The sequence below is a fragment of the Telopea speciosissima genome, chromosome 11 (assembly GCF_018873765.1).
Source record: "Telopea speciosissima isolate NSW1024214 ecotype Mountain lineage chromosome 11, Tspe_v1, whole genome shotgun sequence".
NCBI lineage: Eukaryota > Viridiplantae > Streptophyta > Magnoliopsida > Proteales > Proteaceae > Telopea > Telopea speciosissima.
The window spans coordinates 587,784-613,807 of record NC_057926.1 but is presented as its reverse complement, the minus strand read 5'-3'; the positions used below and the strand labels follow the sequence as shown (position 1 = coordinate 613,807).

Here is a 26,024-nt window from a genome sequence, read left to right as displayed (position 1 = left end):
TCCTCTTCTTGGTTTGAATCTGAATTCAATAGAGGATCCCAAGTCATTCTTCTATAAACTAATAACAAAATTAAAAGTCTAAAAATAAAAAAAATAAATGTAATCACAAAATACTTACAAAATCAAATGTGCTCCAGTTGCGCTCACAACCAGAAGAGGTGCAACAAAGGCCCAGTAAACGCCGTGCAATCATTGAAAGCTCAAACGAATGATCTCCATGTGTATCCCACCAAAGAACGATAAAAGTATAAATATAAGAAAAAAATTGGATTAATATATCATACAAAGTAGGTACAAACTACAAACAAAATAACTAAATAATATAAAATAATTAGGCAATTGGCTACTTACTAGGACTCATAGTTGTCTGTTGTCTAATGGCCATACTGCTCGAAAAAAGACCTCGAGCATTTCTATATTCACCAGCATGATGTAATATCTTGTCTTGTAAAGATGGATCAGGCACTAGTCTTGAAGTAACTTGATTAAAAGCTGTTTGTAAAGTCTGTCTCATTTGATAATCCTCAGCTTCTGAACGCTGAAAAAACTTCCCAGGATTAAGAAACAATGCAGCAGCATACAATGGGCGCTCCATCTGACACTCCCATCACCTATTAACAATATTTATGACTTTCTTCCACAACCTTTCTTTATCCCCAAAATTTTTCTTAATCATCTTTTTAGCCTCTTCCATGGCAGCATAGACTTCAGGCAAGGTGGGCTTCTCATCAGCATTTACAATCCTCAAAACAACAATAAGTGGTTTTGATGCTCTAATACAGTCTTCCACACCATTCCAAAATGTAATAGCAAAGACCGTTTCAGCCACTTTCTTTCCTGCCTCTGTCTTTACCAAATTAGAATGCTTCCATTCATCAGAAATAAATAAATGCCTCAAGTCATCTTTATGCCTCAATAAGCTCTGGAGTGTTAGAAATGAAGTTGCAAATCTAGTTACAGCAGCCCTCACAAGATCTCTCCCATTTGTTTTAGCTCTCGTGGCATCTAGAAGGCGTGTGTGTCTGTAGATGAATGTTGTTATTTTCCTAGCCTTCACTATCACCTTCTTGTATGCCTTCAAGTTACCAATATCTTCCAACATAAGGTCAATGCAGTGGGCTGCACAAGGAGTCCAATAGAGCCTAGTCCTCTTCTCCATCAACAATGCACCAGCTGCTTTATAATTGGCAGCATTATCTGTAACAATTTGCACAACATATTCTTCCCCAATTTCTTCTACCTTGCTATCAAGTAATTGAAACAACGTATTTGCATCTTGTACATAACTTGATGCATCAGCAGAACCCATAAATAAGTCCCCTCCGGACAGTTGACAAGGAAGTTGATCAAATGTCTTCCCTTTTTATCTGTCCACCCATCAGACATGAGTGTACATCCATACTGCTTCCAATACCCTTCATAGGTCTTTTTCATCTCTGCAGTTCTCTCCTTTGCTGACTTTAACAAAGGCACCCTCGCTTCATGATAAGTAGGGGCCCTATATCCTGACCTATACTGTGCAACGGATTCAATCATCACCTCAAAACTTCTTGACTTTAGTGCATTGAATGGAATCCCACACTCATAAAGCCAATCTACAATATGATTATCAACTCTTTTTTTCTCTTCAGCTGATCTCATCCAGTTCTCTATTGTAGTTTGGTTACGACCTTTAAGCCTCCTGTCAGCAACCACTTGTTCAGGGGTCCGTTTCACATGAGCATCCATTGGACCCCTTACTTGTGGCTGAATTATGACACTCTTCTTTTTCTTTGCAGCTGTCCCAGAGCTTGGAATAACTTTGGAAGAAGATTGGGACCTACCAGGACCAGATTGAGACTGTATCTGCTCAACCTCTACATATGTCTCTTTTGCTCCTCCTCCCTCATGATCATCATCGTCATCCAATATATCTGCTAACTTCTTCTTCCTATTGCGCATTAAAGCTGCATTCATCTCTTGAGCAATTGCTGCAGTTGTCTTGGTGCACTTCGCAACATCTCCATATCCACCCACCAAATGTTGCTTTATCCTTTTACTCCCACTTCTGAGATCTTTTTTGCACAGATTGCATTTGACAAGATTTTTGTCTGTAAGGTCAGGCCAATACCCATACTTCCACCCTGGGTCATTTGATTTGGCCTTCCTCTTTGGGTCTTTGAATGGATCATACCCCGCAGTACTGCCGTTATCAGCCCCACTACTAGCAACGCCAACATGACCACCCTCGCCGTTGCTATCCATTGTGTAATGAATCAATATTCAATACTTTGCAGGCTTGCAATGTGCCAACTGCCAAGGGATAAAAGTAACTACAAAAAAAGGAAAAGAAAAAACATAGAAGCAAGAAGGGTAAGAAAAAAAAGGAAATCATGATTTTGATTCATCATCATGATTCTGAATCTCTGATTCATACTTTCAGAGAAAAAAATGTTGCAAAGAAAGAAAAAAAAGAAGAAGCAGCATCAGCATCCATTGCTCTATCATCAATTCATCATCACATCATGTCATTGCAAAGAAAAAAAAAAAATAGAGAAGCAGGGAAGCTACATCAGTATCTAATATTCTAGATTTCTAGTATCTGACTATCTATTTTAGTGATTCAGGTATTCTCCATTACAAAGAGAACATCAAAACAGAGAAGAAGCAGCAGCAGCAAGTGTTAGACTGTTAGTACTTAGTACTTCAGAGAAGAAGAAGAAACAGCAGAAGCGCTTAACCAATAAAAAAACAGAGAAGAAGCAAAGCAAGCTAGAGCGTTACAGAGAAGCAGTATGGCAGCAGTTAACCAAGTTACTATAATACCATTACCAAGCCAAAAAAAAAGAAGCAGCAGAGAATAAGAAGCAGAAGAAGCATAGAAGAAGTAGCAGAACCAAATCTCTTGAGCAATTGCTGTAGTTGTTAGTACTACAGAGAAGAAGAAGAAGAAGAAGCAGCAGTCAACCAATAAAAAAACAAAAACAAAGAAGAAGCAGCAGCAGCAGTAGTAGGATATAAGTGCGTTCCAGAGAAGCAGCAGGCAGTAGTTAACCATGTTACCAAGCCAAAAAAAAAAAAGCAACATAGAAGAAGCAGAAGAAGCTTAGAAGTTACAGACTTAAAAAATAAAAAAAAGCAGCAGCAGTAGGCATTACAGGCTACAGAGAAGAAGCAGAAGAAGTAAAGAAGTTACCAAGCAAAAAAAAAAGGAGAGTTACCGTTACAGACTACAGAGAAGAAGCATAGATAGAAGTTACCAAACAAAAAAAAAAAAAACAGAGAAGAAGTTATCGTTACAGACTACACTCTATAGAGAAGAAGAAGCATAGAAGTAGAACTATAGAAGTTGCCAAGCAGAAAAAAAAAAGGACAAGAAGTTACCGTTACAGACTACAAAGAAGAAGCATCATAGAACCATAGAAGTTACCAAGCATAAAAAAAAAAGAGAAGATCAAAAGAAGTTACCGTTACAGAGAAGAAGAAGCATAGGGAGAAGAGACTTACCTTACCGTAAAGGTAGGAGGAGGAAGCTTCGCCTTTACCTGAGTCGAGTTACCGTTGCCGGAGCCGGAAAGGAAGGTGGAAGGTCGCAGTGTCGCACAACCTTTTGTGTAGAGGAGTCGAGGGTTTTACTTTTAATTTCTTAGAGAAGAAGTTAAAAAGCCTTTTACAGTTTTACGTTTTAACTTTTAGGGATTTTATATTTTTAGTTGTAAAGGCTATTTATCCCATGTAGCAGCATATGTGAGATAATTATACACCAACCAATACCAATTAAACAAAAAAAATAATATATAAGTGTATGAAAAAAACAAAAAACAAATACACACTCCATATTGGCGTCTGCCTTGCCTTCATGGCGTCCCAAGGCGTCGATTTAACCGCCTTGGCGACACCTAGATGGCCAAGGCAGCCGCCTAGATGGCCAAGGCGGCCGCCATTCACGAGTCTTGTTAAGCGTAGGCTTACTTAATACATGGGTTTCCGCTTGGACGCCAAGGCGACACCTTGACAACTATGGTTACCGATTTGATATCGTGGACCAAGGTTAGGGGAGAGCCATCAGGGCAATGCAAGAGGGTGATGGAATTAGAGTTGAGCCTAGCTTTTAAGGATCTGTGGAAGTAGGCTGAATTGGAGTCTCCCAGCTCTAACCTTTTAATGCGGGATTTTTGGCGCAAGAAGTTTTCCTTAAGGGAGGAGAGGGAGTGAAGCTCCTCCGAGAGCTGTTTCTCCTTGAGGGCAAGCTCAGGGTTGAGGGAGTTAGATTGGAGTGTGGACTGGACAATGGAAAGATTGGATTTGTAAGAGGAAAGCATGGAATTGATGTTACCAAAGGTGGAGAGATTCCAGCTTTTGAGGGCTGACTTGGTGTTACGAAGCTGGCAAGGGCAATTAGGGGGAGGGAGGGGGAGGAGACCGGGATACGCCAAGCTTTCAAGACAGTGGGGAGGAAGAGTTGATGGGAGGTCCACATATCAAAGAATTTGAAAGGCTTAGGACCTATCTGGATTGTATATTTTTATGCCTTTTGCTTATGAAGAGCACCAAAAGAAACAATAGGTCTTACTATTCCTATATGTTCCATTAGTAAGATTCCCTTGCTATTTCCAAGGGAGTCTGGTAAGCATGGTAACTGTATTGGTGGCCTAGGCCGGCACTCCGCGTTCTATCTAGGTTCCGCTCTTACGTACGCCCCACCTCACATAGAAGAAGGGGAACCTCTTCAATAGAAGAACGGTCTCCTCTCCTTAAATCTCGTTGCTTCGCTCCTTGTATATTCAGTCATAGACCCGAGTTCATCTTCAGCCGCATACTCTCGGTATGAAGTTAATAGAACCGAGCTGCTTCCGCAGCCTCTAGTTCAATCCAATTTGATTGGTCGAACAGGTTACCGACCCGCAAAGCTCCGCAGCGGTGTCGTATGCGGGCACTACTGGGCCCACGGCTTCTCGATGCCAATCTCGCACTTGACACGCAATACACACCTGATTAGAAAGATCACTAGGGAATTGAACCGAGGGCTGAATAAGGATGTGACAGGGACAATGGTCAGAAAGACCCTGAAGGAGAAAGTTGGCTAGGGAGTGGGGAAGGAGGTGAGCCACGCTTCATTAGATAGGAAGCGGTCCAGCTTGCAAGCAATGCGGTCTGGTCCCACACGACGGTTGTTCTAAGTAAGGGGGAACCAAACTAGCGAAGATCATCAATGCCAAGATCCTCAATGCAATCATTAAAGGCGTAGACAGAAGAAGGGTCGATGGGTCTTCCTCCCAATTTCTCACTTTGAGACTGCACCATGTTGAAGTCACCACCTAAACCCCAAGCAAGGGAATCCATGCCTGACTTGAGGAGGGAGAGATCAGACCAAAGTGAAAGACGGCTAGCAGCTTGGTTGCAAGCATAGATCACTGTCAAGTGGAAGATGGTAGGGGAATTAGGAACGGAGAGAGAAAGATGGAGAAATTGTGAAGAGAAGGGACCAGGAGGGGGCAATGGAGGCTGCAATGTGAACAGCATTTTCTTGGAGAACGTGGGTTTCAAGGAGGGCACAAAAAGAAGAATGGGTGGATTTGATAAGGGATCTAATATCCTGATGCTTAGCTAGGGAATTGAGACCCCTGACATTCCAAATAAAGCCGGTTGACATTGAGAACTAGAGGGGGGAAAAGCAAAGAGCGCACCGGGGGGTGCTTTTGTAACCACGGCGGAAAAAGACAATTGTCGAGCTGCGGACAAGAGGCCTGCAAGTAGGCCTGTAAACGGATCGGATTCGGATATTTTCTGGTCGAATACGGATACCTCTAAACGGATTCGGATGGATTCGGATGCGGATCGGATTCGGATTTTTGACCATCCGTTTACACCTCTGCCTTGTGTAACCCGAACCTTCCTCCCCCTAGTGGATATATTCACTCTCAATCCATAGTTTTAGATCATGATTCTCTTTTCCTCATATTCTAGAACCTGTTGAATCTTCAAAAACCCTCAAGATCATTATTTACTTAATTTTTTATAATTAAGTATTCGGATTCGGATTTTTATCGGAGTATTCGGATTTTTTTCTGGATATCTCTAATCGAATATGGATGCCCCTAAACGGATACGGATGCGGATCGAATTCGGATTTTCGATTATCCATTTACAGTGCTACCTGCAGGGGGGGAAGGGGGAGGGGATCCCTACGGATAAGGACTGATAATTCAAAGGGGAATGGGTGGTCAGGTCAAACAGAGGGGGGGGGGGACAGGGGGGAGATGGCCGAGAGGGAGGGGAAGAGATGGATCGGGTCAGGGAGTGGGAAGGTGGGTTGGGGAAGTATTTGTGGTAAAGGTGGGCTGGGGGTTGGAAGATGGGGAGATTATAGGTAAAAAAGGACTGGATTTGGGTTGGGGGGGGGGGGATGGGTTAAGTTGTGAAGGGGTTGGGCCGAGAGACTGGGCCGGGAAATAGGAGGGGGCAAAAGCAATTGGTCATAGGCTAAGGGGAAGGCCCAAATAAATTAAGAGAGTGGGGGGGTTTTGATTTGAAAGGGGGGCACGTGGAAGGCGAGGTGGTTGGCCAGGGGGTTAGGTAACAGGGGGTAAAAGTGGTAAAATGGGGGTAAAAAAGGGGGGGTGGTCTGAAACAGATAAAGGGCTTGCATACCTTACCGTAGAAGACGGAGACGAAGCACTAGAATGGCAATTGGCGATGGACATCGCCTGGGCCTCGACTGGAGCACCTACAGGAAAAGCTTTCTTACCAAATGGTCTGCTGATCGGCACATCGGATGAAGGGGAGGGAAAAGTGTACCTTCCAGACTTAGGACGCATGACAAAGAGCAGTTGTAGGGATCTCGTCTAAGCCGTAGCAGAGAGAGCTTTAATAGTAGGGCTAGCTTCAACGGGATCTTTGAGATTTAAGGCAGGCGCAGGCATTGAGGATACTGGCGACAAGAGAGCCATCGCATCGGGGGCCAGAGGTGCGTCGTGCAAGGAGGAGAACCAGTGGCAACACGTTGAGGGTTTTTATTGATAGTCTTGTTGACGACGACGGCGATGGTGGCGTCGATTACGATTGTGCCGAATGGGATCTCTACCTCGACTAACAGATTTGGGGAAGCCAGAGGAAGTCGAGGCTGTATTATGGGTGGTGGCACTAGGGAGGATTGCCGGAGAAGACACCTGAGTGGAAGTCAATGCTGTATTATGGGTGGTGGCACCAAGGAGGATTGCCAGAGAAGACACTTGAGTGATTGCCGGAGAAGGCACATAATCGTTGTGGGGATTCTGAGCAGAGGCAAGAGCAGCCGTGGCTAGGGGCAACGAGGTAGTGCAGTCCTTAGAATGGTGGCCATAGTTTTTACACTGAATGCAGTGGAGGGGGGATCCATTCATACTTATCTGGCTGCTCGAATCAAAAGCCATCTTCTTCCTTGATAGAGATGGATGAAGGAGGAGGGGCATCGGCCGAGACATCCACACAGATCCTTGCGAAGGATAAACGGTCCATTTTGAGGGTACCATGGTCAATGCGCAGCGGAAACCCAATAACAGAGCCTATTCGGCCTAGGCAATCTTGGGTCCAGTAATGGAGTTGCAGACCAGGAAGGATGATCCACAAGGGAATGGTGCTGAAGTCGACCTTGTGGAGAAGGAGATGGGGCTGCCATTGGCGGAGGAAAATTGGTTTGGATCCTACCATCCAAGGGGCTCCATCAAGGGCTCTAGACTTGGCATCATCTGAGAAGAATTTAAAGATGAACACTCCAGTGTCAAAGAGAAAGACATCAAGCAAGCCAGAGACTTTCCATTGTTTAGAAAGAGAAGCTTTGACGATGTTGAATGAGGGACGAGCTCCCAGAAAATGGCCAACTTGGCAAGATTTCCATTTTGGGATTTCAGGAGAGAGGATGGAGTTGGGACAGAGAGCAAATGCGACCCCATTTTCAGAGGAAGGTTTGACAAATTGAAGGGAGGTATCGAGAGTGGAAGTAGAGGTTTGAGGGAATAGGGATGACCACTGTTTCTGTCCAGCAGAAGTAAAGGGGGTGGTGGCAGAGGGGGGGAAACAATTACAGAAGGATCTGAAGAGGGGGGGGGGAAGGCGGAATGGTGGAGATGGGTGGGGATGATGGAGAAGGAGAGGGGGCAGCGACGGAGGGTACAGGGTGGGGTGCCGGAGAGAGGGTAGGAGGTAGAGGAGGGGGGAGAAGGGGGGGGGGGGGAGAGGATTCATTCTGTGTTTGATTATTCAATTGATCTGCAGATTTATAATTTATTGGACTGCAAACTAGGGGTGTCAAGAAAGCCCGGTCAGCCTGAACCCGCCCTGAACCCGGCCCGGACCTGACCTTGAATTTTTAGCCCGAAGGGCGGGTTAGGGTTTAGAAATAGCTTGACCCTGGCAGGGTTGGGTCGGGATCAGGTTTAGGCCTCGGGTTGAGCCCGGCCCGGCCCTGCCCAACCCTGTATAGTTTATAAGTATATATATATATATATATATATACTTTTATAGATATTTATATTTATATGGGAAAAGTTTTCATACACGGTCGTGTAAACCGTGTATGTGAGAGGGTGGGAGTTTCAAGGCATTAATTAATGGGTTGGGATTTATGACTTTTCCAACTCTTTGTGAGAGACCTCTCACATACACGGTATACACGACCGTGTATGAAGCCTTTCCCCTATTTATATTATAAATCTTCTTTATCCTAACACTCAAAAATGGAAAATAATAAAAAAACACTCATAACCCTCAAAACCCTAAATGCGATTGACATTTCACTCACCCCCATCTCTTTCCCTTCATGCGCTGTTTGGGTTTGCTGCAAATCTTCTCCAAACTCCATCTCTTTCCCTTCATGCAGCTTTTGCTGCAAATCTTCGGGTGTAATGTCTACTATCAGTTGCTGGCTTTTCATGAAGGATTCTCTCCTTCAAAATTGATTTCGATCCATAGTAGGGCATCAACCCCTATTTCTGTGGTTGCTCATTGTAGCAGCAAGGTGTGTCATCAATACATTGCATCAAGCCAGCCTTCAACCCTACTCTTTTGGGAATTCATTCATATTATTGGCAAGGGGGACTTGACTATGCTTTGAGTTGATCAGAGGTCTGGGTTATCACCAGTTAGATTTCTCCACACATATGGCAATACTCTATTTTTCAGTTTTTTTCTCATCATCTATTTTTGCTATGGGTTCTGATCTGACAAGCAGATCAGATTAAGGTTTTGGGGGATTGTTAACCCTCTTAAATAGAAGACTCGATTCTGGTTTGGGGTCTGTTTGACCACCGGATTGTGTGCTATTGAAAATCTTCCAATTTCTGGAATTTTCACTTAAGATTTGAAGTAGTGTGCTGCGGTCTGTATGAACTGGATATATATACCAGTGTTATTCTGTGGAGTTTGTATTCCCTACTACTATTCTTCATATCTCCAGGCTTGGAGATCCATCTGGAGTTGAATTGCTGTCCTTTTGAAGATTGTTTGTGCTGGGCAGATTTTTATTTTTGTGTTGATTTCATTAGTACATGATGACTGAATCCAAGTTATCCCGTCTCCCTTCTGTAAGCCTATTTGGATTTTGTTTCTTCTTCTTTTCAATTCCAAGAGCTCTGTTTAATTTCTCCAAATCCGTGAGCTCTGTTAGAAACTTTCTATGAATTGAATAGGTTGAATTCGGTTTATAGTGTGCGTTGGTATGATCAGGTAACAGATGTTGGTTCAGTAGGATATTTAGGGATTTATTTGTTTAGTCAGGGTAATCTTGTAATCTTTATTTTTATGGGAAGTAGAATAAAAATAAACAAAAATCAGGGTCAGGGGTCAAGACAGGGTCAATCAGGGCCAACCCGACCCTGCCCGACCCAATCAGGGTCAATCAGGGCTGGGTCGGGTTAGGGGAAACCCTGGCAGGGTCGGGATGGGTTGAGGGTTTCTTAGGCCCTGCCAGGGTTGGGTTGGGTTAGGATTGATGTTAAGGCCCCTAGGGTTGGATTAGGGTTTAGGGCAGGCCTGGCCCAACCCGACCCATTGACACCCCTACTGCAAACTGAAGAGAAGAAAAAAAAAATGTGGTGTAGTACTTGTTAGGGGGGGTAAACTTGGAAACTATAAAAAAAAGACCTAGGGGAACAAAATAGAAAGGAGGGTGTTGGATTGTATGAGCCAGAATATCATGGAGGTATTCTGGACATTTTCTTCTTTATATTATGTGTACAGCCATGTCGGCTATGATAGGGGCAAATATGTCCTTGTAATTGGGTATTCTGGACATTTTCTTCTTTATATTATGTGTACAGTCATGTCGGCTATGCTAGGGGCAAATATGTCCTTGTAATTTTGACTCCTTATTATAAATACATTGCTTGGGGTCTACCTTAGATCATCCAAGCCTTATTCTAATTCTGAATCTGTTAACAGAGGGGTGATTATGGTATCACAAGGAATTTAAGACCTTTTAACAAGGCAAGAGTTAAGACGTTAGAAGAGGGGGTAATATTGGAGAAAGTGATCGTCTCCTACGTTGTGACTATGGGGGTGATGCGAGGAAGGAGGAGAAAATCCAGGAGCAACCAGGTACGCCTTCCACTTTTTTTTTTTTTTTTTTTTGCTCTGGCGGAACCTTGGGCGAGAGTGATGATGTTGATCGAAGTTGCAGAAAAAACAAGTGAGAGCAGTGGGGGAAGGGTTAGCACAGGGGAATAGGAGAGAGGGGACTTGTGGTGGGGACCGAAGGCTTGTGGTTTGCTCCATTTTTTTATTTATGGGAATCGCAAGGGGGTTGCTGCTTAGGTTTCAATGGAGTCGATGGACAGGGAAAGGGTAAGGTTTCACAGTGAGATGGGAGGAAGAGGGTTGCTATGGGAAGGGGACATACGATTTTTTTTTTGTTAAATGTGGGAGTGAATGGATGGAGTTGAGAGATTGCGAGAGATGCAGGAATAGGGTTTGTTGGGGGTGGGGTTGGGCTTGGTGGTATGGTTGCTGCTGAGTTTGGTCACAACCATAGTTAGTAAGTTCCGGAACGGCAACAATACGGGAACGGATACGTACGGCAGTCAAATGGACTGTATGACAATAATACTTTGCAAAAAATCCGGCGCAATAAAACGCTATGGCAATAATATGATACGTGTTTAATACGTGTATAATACGGTTGCTCTATAAAAATCCGGGAGCAAAAATACGGGCATATATTCACTATACAATAGACATGTACACATAAGAAACACAATAATAGCATTTACTGATGTGCCTAAATATATAGTTTGATTGGTTAACAAGCCTAGATTCATTACATTCTTTATTGTAGGGATTAGAATGGCCAATCAAAAGGGATGATTGAAATGAATATTGCTTATATCCTTGTTAAAGTCCAAAAAATAACAGTATGAAAAAATATAACCAACAAAGGTCATTGAATAGTTTCTTGAAAACTGTGGATCAATTTGAACAACAAATTCCTCAATGGAATGAAACAATAAATATGACAAAGTATAACATAATCAAAGTCTAACAGATACTCTACCAAATAAATCAAAACATCAAAGACAAAAATAACACATTATGTGTTATAGAACCATGAAAATCCCACAATATATTTATTACAATAAAATGTATAGATCACCCATCAAATTATCCTATGCAATCCACAAAACATAGTTCATGTCATAAAGAAAACAAAACACCAATTGGTCCTCAATCTGATGGTGCTTGTGTCTCTAATTCATGTGTGAAAGGAGTGATACTAGTACGCAGCTGACTTAAGTTGCCACTATAGATTGGAGTATAAAGTTCATTAGAATTAAATGCAGATCCAAGCCCAAGCTCTCTATCAAGCCATGTTTGATCATCTTCCACCATTGTATCCCCCTCATTTTCAAGTCCAACTCTTTCATCATCTTCATTGATTGGAATCTCAAGAAGTTTATCTACACAATTGAGTCCTTGCTGAATTTCTCAATTTCCTTTGATTTGAGTTTCATAAGGTTATTCATCCTTACATAAACCAAATCTTGCAACATCTCAGGAGAGAGCTTGTTTCTCTTTTTGGTTTGCACAGCTTCAAAAGCACACCAATTTCTCTCACATGATGATGAACTACAAGGTTGACTCAAAATGCGAATAGCTATCTTTTGAAGCAAGGGAACACAACTTCCATGCATAGTCCACCATGAACCTACAAACATAAAAGTATATAAGGAAATAATAAAGAACAAATTCATTATCAAATTTATAAAAATAAAGAAGAAATAAAATAAGAATATAACAAAAATTATCAAATTTTTTTTACTTACGTGGATGGCAATCAACCATTAATAAAAAGAGTTCTTGAAATAGCTTTTCTTCTTTCTCATAATAATTTATGAACTTATTTGCAAATTCTCTTGTCATCTGGAGAAACCATAGTCTTTATGATATATAGATTACTGCTTGTTGCACATAATTTTGGTAGTATGAAATTTTTCCATCATACATAAAGAAAGGATTAAAAAAAGCTGCCATCACGTGCACAGGATTTATTATGTTTGCCTCTTTTTTACTGTCAAACAATTGCAATAACCTCTTGTACTTCGATGAATCTCTGTTGCAACGATCTATGATGGTATTCCTTGCCCTTTCCATAGCCTCATACAAAAATGGACTTGTAGCTCCATCACCATCAACTAGGCAAAGGACTATGATAAGAGGTTCTAAAATGGACAACACATCTTTTCCATTCAACCAAAACTCTGTACTCTGAATTATTTGAGTTACCATTGCACCCAAATCAGACCTGCAGTGCCTGTTGATCCTCCATTCTATTGATGCAACCATAACTCTCAACACATTCTCAACATCAAGAATAGATTTAAGCATAAAAAAATTAGAGGCAAATCTGGTCTTGCAAGGTTTTTTCAATTCTTTGCCTCCTGTGCATTCCCTCATTAAGGCTAAAACAGTCCCATGCTTGTATATAAAACCAACAACCAACTTTGCCTTGTCAAATACTTCTTTTACTCATGAAATTTGTGCATCAATGTCCTTCAATAGTAATTGTACTCCATGGGCTGCACACCTTACCCTATGAATGTGAGGATATTTCTCCATAATCAAAGAGATTGCAAACCCATAGTTGGAAGCGTTATCTGAGATAAGTTGAACAACTTTCTTTGCTCCAATTTCCTCTATTATAGGCTCAAGTATATCTCTAAGAAATAGTCCAATCTTAGAAGAATCAGAGCACTCAAAAGAGTTGAGGAAAACAGCCCCCTTGAGTGAATATGCAATAACATTAATGAAGGAACGCTCTTTCATATCAGTCCATATGTCAGACATAATAGTGCATCCTGTAGTAGACCATGACTCCTTAACTGAAGCAACATATCCTTCCTCGCCCTTTGTACCAATTTGGTCCTCAATGTAGAATAATTAGGTATGACATAACTTGGACCATAACAACAAACAGAACGTATCATCTGAATGAAACTAGGAGTTTGAATAACATTAAAGGAAATGTTATTCAAAAAGAAACAACGAGCCAATTCATCATCAACTTCATCTTTGCTTTTCTGCTTAAACATTCCATCTACACTTGGTTGTTGAAGACTTGAAGACTGACCTATATGTTCTCTACTATCTAGGGGGCTTTGTGAAGTTCCAACATACATGCAGTGGAGCTTTCCCTAGTCTTAGCTTTCTTATTACTTAATGCACGGAGTGCCTCAGCATGGACATCATTAGGCACATTGCTACATATCCCAACATCCTTTCCCTTCAAACAAGCTAAATGATATTTCACTCTTAAAATACCACCTGCATACTCCTTATTACAAAATTTGCATTTGAAACGCCCTTTTAAATCTTCCACATACTTCCATAATTGATCTCTTTGTTTAACCATTTTCCCTTAGTGTCCTAATAAACAAGCAAATATAAAAAATAAAAAAAAATTCCATAATACAAATCAATAAAAAAGGGTTTGTTAAGCATGCAAAATCAGAAAGAAGCATGGGAATGCATCCTTTGAATCAATTTCATGTAGTTTTCGAACGGATCTATCACATTGAACTGCAAAACCGGACTCATTTTATTCCATACAAAGTAAAAGTGGAATATACACACACCTTGTTGCACAGATGAAATGTGGAGATGCAACACCTACTTATTTCCTTGGAAGAACTGGATCGACAATTCTGCACTAGAAATTATTAGGAATTCCAAGGCTCAGTTGAATTCAATAGAAACAACAATTTTGGTAAATTTATCAGGACTTAATAACTACAATTACAAAAACAATGTTGATAAACTTTTTAGGATCTCCAAACTTAATAACTACAATAACAAAAGGAATGTTGGAAACATTTTATGATCTATAACAGTAATTACTACAATAGCAGAAGCAATGTTGGTTTATCTTGTTCAGATTTTAGGGCCAAGAATCAAGCTGGACCACTTACCCAATATGTTGGCTTATCTTGTTCTTCAAGGTAGATGAATAAGTTATAAATCCCATATACACAAGCAAAGAAGACTCTTTATTAAGTTTGAAAATAAGAGAGGAAAGTGTCCTAGGCCAACCTTGTCATGGACTAATGGGAATTTCAGATTTTGGAAAGTTTGCATGGTTCCTTTGACAAGGAGACACTGTACTTCACTCTCTCCATCACATGTGCACAATCTTTGCTAAATACAAACCTAGAAGTCTAAATCATGTATTGTCTTCTAATATTCCAAAGATTTAGAGACAAGAAACTTAGTTGTTATCCAAAGATTCCAATCCAATTAATTTAACCAAAGGAGCACAACCCTGACTGTGCTTCTCTCAATTAGGAGTTAAGACACTGTAACGGCTAAGGGAAAGTCTCAACAATTGTCTCACCCATCACCTAAACCCTGGCCTTGAGTCCCAAGAAATTTCTCCCCTTCTCTTTACTTCCAATCCCAACCCAAACTGGAAAATACCCTCAGGAAACCAATTCGAACACAGTTCAAAAATGGGATCTGCAACTCAATTGCCTATTCAGGTCAAGCTTCTCATCTTTGGTTTCTTCCTTGCTTTCCTCCTCTTGATGTTCAGGTCAAGCTTCTTACCTTCTTCTTTCCAGAACAACCCATTATCTCCAATTCCTGAAATCAAATCAACAAAAACACGTAACAAGATCCCATCACCATTAATCCAAGCTCTGATTCACTACTCAACCTCAAACACCACCCCACAAGGACTAAATTTGCACCCTCCACATGAGAAGAGGTCAAGATCTATCCCTTATAGGAGAACTCCATGCGTGGCTAACAAATGGGAGAAAACATCCCTGATAAACTCAAGCCCAAACCACACAGCCACATGCGTGTCTCATGGTTGATGGACAAGAATGGAGGGGAAAAGGTTTTAGGAAAATACCTTAAGCACCGCTGCACTCGCCGGCTTGACGACCACAAGAAACACCACTGCAATCGCCGGTAGGGCAGAACGCAAGAAGAGGAAGACAAGATAGAGAGGAATGGAGAAGGGGAACCGGGAACCGGGAACCAGCCGCTGGAGAAGAAGAATGGAGAGGGTTGGGTACTTGGTTAGATTTTAGGTTTTTTTATCTAATGGTTATATTAGATTTTAGGTTTCTTTTAATCTAATGGTTAAGATAGAATTTTTTTTTTAAATATATATATATATGTAAACATATAATACGCGTTTCATTCGAGTATCAATCGGCAAGCCTTAAAATACACGTATTTATCCGACTCTGAAGTATTATATGCAATACGGCGTTTTTTTCATCCAAACGTTCGGGTATGCGTATAATACGCGTATTTACTAACTATGGTCACAATTGCAGCGAAGAGGAAATAGGAAAGAGAAGGACGAAGAATAGCATGGGGAAAAGTGAGATTAAGGAAATAGCAGGGAAGAGAGACTGAGAGGATGAAGAATCAGAGTGAGAGAGAGAGGGGGAGAGATTTACTCAGGTTTAGGCTCTAATACCAGATAATGGGGGACAGAATAGGGGAGGGGAAATCTGAGAAGAAATCAGAGGGGGGGGGGAAGAAGAAGCCGTGAGAAGAAGAAGAAAAGGGGGGGGGGGGTGTGCACATGCACAAACTCACTTTTTTTTCAATTCATTCTTGCATAATCTCTCCAATACGTTGGTTACACATCTATTTATAAAACCAAAAAATAAAGACTCCTAATTTCTTACTAGATTCAGGCTAACTAAAATAGAAACCCAATAAAACTCAAATTGGAAATTTCCCTACGTGTCTAATAACTACCTTAAAATAAAAGATTATATAATACTTTCCCAAATAAAATAAACTTCCTAAAATCCTACTAGATCCAAACACTCAAACTGGACCCGGTTCAATTGGGTTTGGGTCGGTCCAAGCTAGTACACCAGTTGAGTCGGCCCGGTCCAAGATTGTCCTGCATCAATTGATACCAGATAATGGGGGACAAAATAGGAGAGGGGAAATCTGAGAAGAAATCAGAGGGGGGGGGGGAAGAAGAAGCAGTGAGAAGAAGGGGGGGGTGTGCACACGCACAAACTCACTTTTTTTTTCAATTCATTCTTGCATAATTTCTCCAATACATTGGTTACACATCTATTTATAAAACCCAAAAATAAAGACTCCTAATTACTTACTAAAAACAGGCTAACTAGAATAGAAACCCAATAAAACTCAAATTGGAAATTTCCCTACGTGTCTAATAACTACCTTAAAATAAAAGATTACATAATACTTTCCCAAATAAAATAAACTTCCTAAAATCCTATTAGATTCAAACACTCAAACTGGACCCAGTTCAACTGGGTTTGGGTTGGTCCAAGGTAGTACACCAGTTGGGTCGGCCCGGTCCAAGATTGTCCTGCATCAGATACGTCTCTTTTTTTTTTAAATGGACTGTCTCGAATTGTATCGAAATGTATCGGCCGATATAATGTGAAACCCGCTATAAATTTGAACTTTTGGAACCTATGTAATTTCAGGTTCTGGTTCAATGCCCATGCTAGCCACTATGATGTGGGCTGCCTCGGTTGAAAATTCAGACCAATCTCGAGACTTGCCTATAAAGGCATTCCGATCAGCCAGCCAACTTAGTCTCTAATGAGTCTGAGGTTTCTAGCGGAAAACAACACATTAGCTTGGCATGTTGGATTAATAGCATGTGAAACCTCACTCTATTCTTGACCGGCTTGTAGATGAGAAACCCTTCTTGTATGTTTATCTATAGTAATTTTTATTTAACTAGTATATAGGGGCAAAATGGTAATTTCCTCTTGTGGGACCCACATCCCCAATGTGGAATCCAGTTTCTCATAGCCTACCCTAGCTAACCTTCCTATTTATTTATGTCACATGACATATGTTATTTGACTTAGACAATCAATTATCTATTTATTTTTATAAAAATCAGTTAAGAAAAACACATTTTAAAAACTGATTCACTATGGGCTGAACCAAACAATCCTTAGTGCAGCCCATCTATATATAGAAGTCTTAGCTTTTCTTTCATTTCTTTCATTTCTTTCTCTCCTAAACCAAGAACCGAATCTGCCAAGAGAGAGAAATTGAGGAAAAGCGAAGAAAGGGAGGAGAAGAAGAGAAGGAAGCTTGCACTTGGTTGGATCTTCATACCTGGATAGAAGTTGATCAATTGGAGTTGAATACTACCATCTCCTTCATCTTCAAGTACAGGTAAGTCTTTAACCTAGACTGAAATTCCCTAATTCTTCTTCTTCTTCTTTGAACACTTCATGGAATACAACCAATTTTAGCCTTAAGGTTAGGGATTGATGGTATTTAGGCAAATCCCCAAATTGGAATGTGGTTTTGGGTTTAATTAACCACCCAACACTACTAACCCACCTTAACTAAAGCTTGAATTGTGAAATTGGACCTGTACATGTGAGGATCCATGATTGTACAACTCAAACAAACCCCAAAAGCTTAGGACCTTAGGTAATTTGGTTTTAAAAACCTTGATCTTACATGCATTTGGGTTGATTTAACCCAAATACCATGTTCTTCACTCCCTTAAATCCAATTTTTAGTTTTTTGGCCATGCATGTCATGATCTATGAAGATCTAAGCCAAAAACCCATTCTATTTTATGGACCGGATGGAGTTGCAGGTCTGAATCTGGTCTACCGGTTGGATCAGAGCCTGAATCCGGTTCACTATTTTGTGATGGTTTTGAACCCTAATGCTAGTACTTGAACCTAGGACTCTTCCTATATCTAACTTATGATGTTTTGTGCCTAATTAGGACTGTTAAACCCTGTCCTTGTTTGAATTACCTGAAGCTTGGATTTTGTGTGCCTAAACTAGTCTACTATCTCAGGTTAGGGGATTTTGACTTTAATTTCGGCGTGTTTGTGATATAAATTTTGGTTTGTTATGGTTGCTATGTCATGCATCATATTAATAACACTGATCATGTATTTTTGTTAGCTTTAACTTCTTTGCATTAGATGTGCATGATTTTAGGTTGCATTCCCATATTGCATTTGCATTTATTACTTGATACTTGGGATTTATTATGATGATGATGTTGTTGGACAGAATTGCTGTATTATATATTATGATTCATATGTCATCATGATAGTATGCATATGGTTAGGATTGGCATGAACCCAGTGCTACGACTCTTACCAACAGGGGTTGAGGTGTTGGATAACCCGTGGTAGGTCCGAAGGATAAATTCCGGAATGCCATTCACTATCCCATGTTAGCGTGTGTACTCTGCTGTGGGAACAAATAGCAGGGTTAGTTATTGGGGGTCTGTTGGGGTCTGATGTGTTCCTTCCGGAACTGGCGGGTTTCCACCGTAGTAGAATGGTTTCGCTTGGGTGACCGACGTCTGGTTATGTGTTTCCGGGACCGAGGCTAGCATTCTATTGCAGTAGCACTTATACCTCATGAGACTTAGTACTGTTGTTAGAAGCATTCTTAGTTCTAGGTCATTCATCATAGACTATTTGCACTTGCTTGTGTGTTTCCCTTGCTGGGTTCAGTGGAACTCATCCCTGTGGATATCCTTATTTTTCAGATGACTTAGTTACTTTTGATGGTGGATTTGCGGCACTGGGGTATGAAGTGCACGATGCTTCGTGTACACGTGATGATTGTGGATTCTCTTGATCTTGGCCTGACAGTCCAGGCTATCTCCCCACTCTTTTGTGTTATAACACTTTTGTATAGTTATATTATGGTTCTTGTATAGTTTTACCTTGTGGTACTTCTGAGAACTATATAGTTGTATCACAAGCTTTATCCTTTATATAAATGAAATATCACTTAGACTTCTCTTACTACTGATGTTACCTCTATTATTTAAACTGTTTCCGCTGCCTCTGTTTACTGTATTTGTGAGATATGTTTGTAAATAGGGTATTGCACTTGCGATCCTGGGGGATTGGTTGGATGTCAGGGACATCCAGTTACACTTGGCCCTTATGGACCGGGCCGAGGTGTGACATACGATACGATACCACCGATATGTATCGATACCACCGATACGTCCAGTGAAGGGTTCTGTGGGTGGTTTAATACGTATCGATATGTATCAATACGTATCGGCCGATACGACTCGATACATACCGATACATTACCGATACGTACCGATACATGCCGATACCATCGATACATTCCATAAAAAAGCCATTTTGACTCACAGACATGATACAACTCCTAATCTAACAAAAAAATGAAGGAAAATTCTCAACCAAGAATCTAAAATCTTGCATTTAATCTTGGTTTTCCACACTTAGGCTAAAAAACGAATCAAGGAGTGCTACAACATCATCCTTTGCATCATCCAATACTCTTCATGGCTATTGACAATTACAACATGTAAGAAATCTCATCTTTTATAGCAATTTCAATTTAATGCACTTGTTTGGTTATACATTATTCACCATTTTAATGTTTATGCTTGACACTTGTTATATATTGCTTATTTATATTGTTTTTTGTTCCAAAAGTTTATTTCCATGTGTATCTTGACCATTTCTATGCGTATCTATATTGTTTAATACGTATCTCCGATGTGTTCAATACGATACGATATGTCTCTTAAAATCACCTGACCGATATGATACCTGATATCGATGCTTTAAACCTTGCCTAAATTATTATTGGGGTGACGCTATTCTCGCTGCTGCCTTTCTGATAAATTGGGTACCTTCCAGTGTTCTCGGCTTTAAAACTCTTTGATGCAGCACCAAGTGCCCACACCTGAAGGAAGAAGAAGAAAAAGAAATAGCCATGAAAGTAGGCTTAGTTTGGAGCTGTAGCATAGGTTTGCATGTTTTTCCATACTTAGTTTTTATCTCAGCTTATTTGTAAACTTAAATTGAACCGGTTCAAACCATGGTTCAATTTAAGTGATTTAGTTAATAAGTCTTTTATTTTAAGTTTTTAGGGACAATTAGGCCTTTTTACTTTAAGTTATTTTAAGTTTAGCTACACCCTTCCACGATTTATGAAGGAGTGTTTAAATTGTATTAGGTTTTGGCCTATGGCCTTCTATTATAAAAGATTAAATCGTGGGAGGCTCCCCACAAGTTTATGAATTAAAAAAAATCGTTTGCTGCCTTGTTGCTGCTGCTGCTCCTTGAGAGTGTTCATCCTTGTGGTTCTATCAAGGTGGAAAGGGTAGGTGGATTTCCTACGACTCCTTACGCCGTGAAGGCTGGGAGGATCCTCTACAGCTGGAAGGTGGTTCTATCCTTCTATCACAGAGCTGCTGCCTCCATTGAAGACTTGTTGCAACTTCAAGTTTCTTCTTCTATCCCTCCAATCCCAACCCTCATCGATCTCCTTTGTTTTATTTTATTTTTCTCACATCTGTCCTATATTAATTCTCAGTTATCCATCATTAAAAGCCATCTCAGACCCTCCCATTAAATCACCCTATGGATCCAACATCATTCAGCCATTAAACCTGCAACTCCATATCATTGTTTGGGCAACCCTCAAACCCCTTTATCTCCCAATCAGACCATCGATCCCTATTAGAGCCCATCAGATCATAGAATCAAAAACCCGAGCTCTCTCAACAAACCTGCAAATTTCCCAAGAAAACTCCATTGAAGCCATAGCTTGGTTTTCAAGTAACCAAGTTCCAGCCACCTGATCCCCTTCAAACTCCCCTCAAGTTCCCCTCAAGTTCCCTATCCATTCCCCTCTAAACTCTAGCCAAGTTTCAGCCCTCCATTCCTTCTCTAACCCCCTCATCACCACACACCATTATAACCCCAAAAAAACCCAGATTGATAAGCCAGGTCTGCCATAATTTTGCAGAATTTTCAAACCTATTGAAACTCTGATTTTTTTACATATTATTAACCTCCTAGACCTGCCTATTAAAACCATATAAAATTTAACCCCATTCTCATAAGCCTAACCCTAATTCTGCCCTAATTCCCCAGTTCTGTCCATTCGAATCAGCAGCCCCTTTGAGATCCTGTTGCTTGCCTCTAGTAGGATCCTTCTCCTATTTAGAGCTACATTACTCTTGTGAATCAGCTTCCTGTTCCTACTATTGCCTCTCACGTTCCTTGTGTGTTTGGATGCGTTTGCTTTGCTCATAACTCCTTCCTGGTCAAAGCTTGACTCTCGGACCTTCAAATTCATCTTCCTTAGGTTTTCTACTTCTCAAAAGAGTTATAAGTGTTATCATCATCCCTCTCGCAAACTTTTTATTACCATGGATGTCATTTTTTACAAGGATGAACCTTATTACCAGTCTTCTCTTCAGGGGGAGACTCTAGAAGAAGAGAATCCTTCATCTCCATTCATCATAGACACTGTTCGACTTTAGGGGAACAAACTAATGAGATCGATGCTGCCACTAAACACAAAGATCTTATCACCTATCACAGAAAGCAAAAGACTATCCCTAACATACCATGTCCACCTATGCTCCCTGAGCTGGTCCCACCAACTCAAGCACCAGGTAATACATCTTCTTCCTCTGATGATCGACCTATTTCCCAAAGGAAAGGAGTCAGAACTTGTACCAAACACCCTATTTCTAACTCTCTTATGAATCTTTATCTCCCTCCTATTGTGCCTTTGTGTCTATTCCACAGGGTTGGAAAGAGGCTATTACTGACCCAAAATGGAAGAATGCTATGGTAGAAGAAATGCAGGCCTTGAAGAAGAATGATACTTGGGAGCTTGTACCTTCTCCTAATGGGAAGAAACCAGTTAGATGCAAATGGGTTTTCACAGTAAAACAAAATGGAAATGGGACCATTGCTCGTCATAGTTGTCTAGGCATCGTCTAGGCGGATTTCTAGGTGCCTAAGCGGCTGCCGCCTTATTGTAGGATGCCTTGCACTGGTTTAATTGGTATCGAACCAGGTTTTGGCACTTATTTATCCGCTATTTAAATCAAATTCCGAAAGGATAAAAAATCAACCCCTCAGTTCAAGAACAAAAACTCGATTTTTTGCTGTAGGTGAAATTTCAACTTTCTAATGCTGAGGTTGCTCTCAAATCTAAAAATTCCATAAATCTTAATATGGTAAAACATTGCTAAAAAACGAAAGTGCGGTAAAATATTCATTTGTTTTGATATTTAAAAAAATATTTTCATTTAGAACGATTTTGACAGCATTCGCGCACGCCAAATAAGGTTTGACCGAAACATAACTCCTTCAATATAAATCAGATTTAACCAATCTTGGATTTGTTGGAAAGCTGGTTTTATGCTCTAACTAATACAAAAAGTTTTATGTAAAAATAAAATCATTTGATCAATCAAATTTCTTAGGGAACAAAAACATTTCTCTAAATCGAGAGCAAGTTAATTACTTATTGATAAGATCATATTTTCTAAGACTAGTATAAACCAAATGTGAGACTAGGTATGCCTGAAATTGACCAATTCCAAAAACATATAAACCAAATGTATGTTTTGATTGTTTCAAAGTTCCACTAGCTTGCTTCTTCAGTTCTGTTGTCTTCTATTTCTATGTTGATTTTTGATGTCTTGATGTGACTTAATGTTGATTTTTGATGACTTGATGTGGCTCAATGTTGATTTTTTATGATATAAGGTACATATTGTAGCATATTAAATAATGTTAGAAAAGAGGGGAAATAAAATATAACACTTGGGCGCCTTGGTCGCTTTGGTTGCCTAGGCGGGGCACCCTATCGTCTAATCTCTTAGACACCCCTCCATCACCTTGGGTCGCCTTGCCGCCTTGACAACTATGTTACTCGTTATAAGGCCATAATAATTTCCAAGAGATTCACACAGACCAATGACATCGATTACCAAGAGACCTTCGCTCCAGTTGCAGAAATGAACTTTGTTCGAGCCTTGTTATCCTGCGCTGCAAAACTTGGATGAAGTCTCTAGCAGCTGGATGTAAAGAATGTCTTCTTGAATGGTGATCTTGAGGAGGAGGTTTACATGGATATACCTCCTGGTTTTGACTTGCCTACTACAGTTGGCAAAGTTTGTTGACTTATAAAGTCACTCAATGGGCTTAAGCAATCTCCTCGTGCATGGTTTGGGAGATTTCAGAAAGCAATGATCAAGTTTGGCTACAAGCAAAGAAATGCTGATAATACCTTATTTCTCAAACACAAGGATGGGAAAGTCACTGCGCCGATTGTATATGTGGATGACTTAATAATTACCGAAGATGACGAAGCAGAAATTTCATCCCTAAAAACTTAGTTGAAAGCTGAATTTGGAACTAAGAATCTAGGACATCTAAAGCACTTCTTAGGGATTGAAGTAGCCTGATCCAGCAAAGGGATCTTCATCTCCCAACAAAAATATGTCATAGACCTTGAAGAAACATGGATGCTTGGGTGTAAAACCTATTGACTCTCCCATTGAAGTCAATCACCAATTGGGCAGCCTAGGTGGTGACTCTGTTTACAAAGAGAGGTACTAGCGCCTCATTGGAAGACTTATCTATCTCTTCCACACTAGACCAGACATTGCCTATGTTGTGGGGGTTGTTAGCAAATTTTTTCATGATCCGAAGACCACTCACCTTGAAGCAGTATATAGGATTCTTTGGTACTTAAAGTCAGCCCCAAGGAAAGGAATCATGTTCTCAAACAATGGAAGTATAAGGTTGGATTCCTTTACTGATGCTGACTGGGCTGGCTTTGTTCATGACCGACGATCTATTTCAAGTTACTGTACATTCCTTGGAGGGAATTTGGTGACATGGAGCAAGAAATCATTTGTAGTTTCTAGATCCAATGCTGAGGCAGAATACAAGGCGATGGCATAGGGGGTTTGTGAATTCGTGTGGTTAAAGAAATTCCTCCAAGATTTAAAAATAGCAACTGAAGGGCCTATAAGACTCTACTTTGACAACAAGGCTGCAATCGGTATAGCTCATAACCCTATTCAGCATGATAGAACAAAACATGTTGAAATTGACCGTCACTTCAGCAAGGAGAAGATTGAAGATGGTCTGATTTGCACTCCATTTGTTACTACTGAGAACCAACTGGCCTATATGTTCACTAATGCCTTAACAGTTAAAACCTTCCATCCTATTGTTTCCAAGTTAGGCATGCGTGATATCTATGCACCAATTTAAGGGGGAGTGTTGAAGACTGGTTCGGTTCGGTTCTCTTCTAGTTTGGTTCTCTTGGTAGTGTGTAATATAACTAGGTACGTTGGAGTGTCTAGATTCATTATAAACATGTTTAATGCGTTAATTGTGTGATTGTGTGTTGTGCAATCATACCATATTTGTAACATTCTCAAGATTATAAAGAGTGGTGGCCTCTGTCTCATTGACAAGCCCAAATCATTCTGTCTTTTCTCTCTGTCTCTCAACTGTGATTCTGGTCTGCATCCTTATCCCATGGACAATGGAGATTTTGAGGCTGGTTATTGTGATGATGATACTTATGAAGTTCACGTGGTTACTGGAGTTTTGGTGGCTGGAACCAAAGGGGAAGATATTTGACACAGTTGCATATTCTACAGTCGTATGCGTTCTGGGGATCACAATATACAGGTAATTGTTGATAGTGGCAGTTGTGTTAATGTTGTTTCTGAATTCTTTGTGAAAAGGGCTGGATTTAAGACTGAGAAACATCCACAACCATACAACGTATCACTACTAAATGGCAATAAGTTAGAGGTAAACCAGCATTGCTCCTACCTTTGCAACTATTTCTATTTAGAGGATATTTGGTGTGATGTTATACCTAAGGCTGACTGATGTGTTACTGGGAAAATCGCAGTTATATGATAAAAATGTTATGGTTGGTGGAAGGAAGAACCAATGTGTATTCCAACACAAAGGGCAGCATACAGTGTTCCATCCTCAACCTGCCTGCTGAAATGCGCCAACGACAATCATTTCGCACCAATCAAAACGGTTCAGGTAATGAACAGAAGCTATTGGCCGTTCCACAGAAGAAGTTTGAAAAGACCATCCAAGATTCAGATCTGATGTTGGCCTTAGTTACTAGGAATGGATGCATATGATGACCTTACCCTATCATCCGATTAGTTGGAGTGCTTTGGTTAATGTGAAACACAATATACTCATGTTAAGCTTCCAACATGAGATTATTGACTCCCTCGAGCTCCCTTATGGAGAAAACACACTAAAGAAAATCCTCTTGTTGAATTTTGGATGAGCCCGCAACTATGTTTATAGGGCTAGGCTTAATCACATAATGTAATCAGGGCTCCCCACCCCATCCCCCAAGAACTAGGATTTAAGTCTTTCTTTGACGTTACCAATTAAGTTTATACTGTTATAGAGTACAACCAACTTGGTGTTGGAAAGGATTTAAAGGTGTAAACAGGAATCAACTGAATAGTTTATTAGCTCTGGTGTTGAATATAATTAGAGTAACGGTTTCCAACTTGGGTTGTAGGTACAGGCATAGATCTAGAATTTGGTGGGTTTTTTATTGGATTTGTTATTTGTATTTACTGCTTCTGGAAAGTACATATGTAGCTGTTATTGGTTATGTTTGATCCTTAAATGTGCATTGCATGATAGTGGAATTTATTGATTTTAGAGAGGTAAGGATCTATTTCTTGTCTTAAAATCTCACAT

The 26,024-nt window shown here is 40.4% G+C and overlaps 1 protein-coding gene and 2 long non-coding RNA genes across 4 annotated transcripts in view; 1 reads left to right on the top strand and 2 right to left on the bottom strand.

The window, feature by feature from the left end:
- LOC122646579 (bifunctional peptidase and (3S)-lysyl hydroxylase Jmjd7) overlaps positions 1-26,024 on the top strand; it is a 44,214-nt gene that overhangs the window by 13,362 nt on the left and 4,828 nt on the right. The window lies entirely within an intron of this gene.
- Positions 1,911-26,024, bottom strand: LOC122646581. The gene is made up of 3 exons (XR_006330653.1): positions 25,899-26,024; positions 18,813-18,814; positions 1,911-1,926 (listed from the first exon to the last, which is right to left on the bottom strand). It is a non-coding gene; the product is annotated as an uncharacterized LOC122646581 (long non-coding RNA).
- On the bottom strand, positions 1,934-12,694 carry LOC122646580. The gene is made up of 3 exons (XR_006330652.1): positions 12,683-12,694; positions 2,174-2,182; positions 1,934-2,038 (listed from the first exon to the last, which is right to left on the bottom strand). It is a non-coding gene; the product is annotated as an uncharacterized LOC122646580 (long non-coding RNA).